A 2,101-nucleotide genomic window follows, 5' to 3' on the forward strand; every position below is an offset into this window, starting at 1 on the left:
TGATCCTTTCCTCGATTTAGTTGACTCTATTTCCCAAGCTTGCTATTTCATTTTTCAACTCTTGCAATGTGTTCTTCATCTCCAGAAGTTCTAGTCTGTTCTTTTTTAGGGTTTCGATCTCTTTGCTCTGCTCATCTAGTTGTTTTTTCAATTCCTGAAATTGTTGATATGACTCGTTTCAGAACTCACTGAGTTTTTTCAGAAGTACCATCCTGAATTCTCTGTCATTTAAGTTTCATATTTCCATGTCTATAATCTTATCATCTGGAGATTTTTTTCTCTTTCTGAGATGCCTTGTCACCTTGGTTGTTCATGGTGTTTAATGGATTATTTCTCCACCTTGGCATTAATAAAAATGTATTCTGCTTTTTTTCCAGAAAGATTTATTACATAAAGGTCTCTTTAGCCTGTTGCAAAGAAGGCACTTTTCTTTTGGTTTCCAGTAGGTGGTGTCTAAGCCTCTTGAATCCTTGCTTCATATAAAGCTTTAAAAATGCATTTTTATTTTCTGATAGATATTTAATCATGCTTTCTACCCTCAGTTTCAGTCCCTGTCAGTATTAGCAACAGTTTTGGTAGCATTTGCTCCGATTCCCCTGGGGCTCCGCGGTGTTCCATCTCAGAAGGTATGGGGGGAGGGGCCCTCTGGGTTGGTGGTTGGGGGCTGCGGCTCAGTCTCCGTTTTGCAACTGCGGTTGGTAAAAATCATCTGTTGTTTCTCTGCCAGACACTTCTCTGCTTTCTGCCCTGATGACTGGGCCCTGCAGCCAGTCAGCCACGGAGAGCTCACAGCTCTCCCAGGCAGGGCTATTCAGGGAACTCACTACACGAACTAACGCCTCCTTCTCCCCTCTTCCTCCTCCTGCAGCGAACTCTGATGTCTGCGAGAGGCAACTTCTTTATTTCCCCCAGTCTACCACCCGAAATCCGGAGTTCTGACCTGTGGTAGCTCTTATGCGCAGATCCCACACTCAGACATGCTGGTGTGCAGTTTGGGTGTTTTTTGTTGAGTTTTAGATGTTCAGCTTATTGTTGTTTCAAGAGGAGAGATCTGGGGACGTCTCTCATTCCACCATGTTTCCGCAAAGTCTATATCCTGTGTACTTAACTGTCAAAGATATTTTTCTCTTTTTAGAATTTCACCAGCACATTTTCTCAATTTAATATCAGTAGCTTCAATATACTTTTTTTTATATTATGGACCATGGGACAAAACTATGCTTCTTGGTTATCAATAATGTTGCAGGAAGTTACAAGTTATCAAAGTAGCAGTCAACCTGTGATACAACGTACCTTTGAGGATGTAACCATAAGATTTGGGGCTCGTTTGTTGTAATGACAAATTTTATTTTAGTTGACATTAAATATTTTGATACAATTATTAATACATAGAGAGGTATGATAGGTTTATTGATCCGAAGTCCAGAAAAAAAAAAAGACATAAACCGGCAGTTTATTCATTGTAGAAATGAGATTACAGTGAACAAAAGAACTAATTAAAAGGTGCGGGGACATAAAATTAATTTAGATTCCTATTTTATATCCAGGTCAAAAATACAATTATTAATACATGGAGAGGTATGTTAGGTTTATTGATCAGAAGTCCAGGAAAAAAAAAAGACATAAACTGGCAGTTTATTCATTGTAGAAATGAGATTACGGTGAACAAATGAACTAATTAAAAGGCACAGGGACATAAAATTAATTTAGATTCCTATTTTATATCCAGGTCAAAAATAAATGCTAGGTGGGTTCATGCCTCAAATGTAAAAGGCTAAACAATAAATCCTTTATTTTGAGGTAAGAATGGGTGACAGGAAAAAGACCTGTTGAGAACAAACCATTAAAGAAAATATCGACAAATTCAACTTTATTAAAACTAAGCATTTTCATCCAAAAAACATTAGAAATTATGTACAAAACAGATCACACATCAAATGAAATTTTCAATGCATATAATTGACAAAGATTACTGTTCCAATAAATAATTGCTATGAACTAATAAGAGAAAAAGGCAGCTCAACAGAAATACCATAAAAAGATACTTCACAAAAGAGAAAAACATAAGTGGCCATAATATGTAAGCAGATTCTTAATCTCA

The sequence above is a fragment of the Pteropus vampyrus genome, unplaced genomic scaffold, assembly GCF_000151845.1.
Source record: "Pteropus vampyrus isolate Shadow unplaced genomic scaffold, Pvam_2.0 Scaffold391, whole genome shotgun sequence".
In the NCBI taxonomy this organism is placed as follows: Eukaryota; Metazoa; Chordata; class Mammalia; order Chiroptera; family Pteropodidae; genus Pteropus; species Pteropus vampyrus.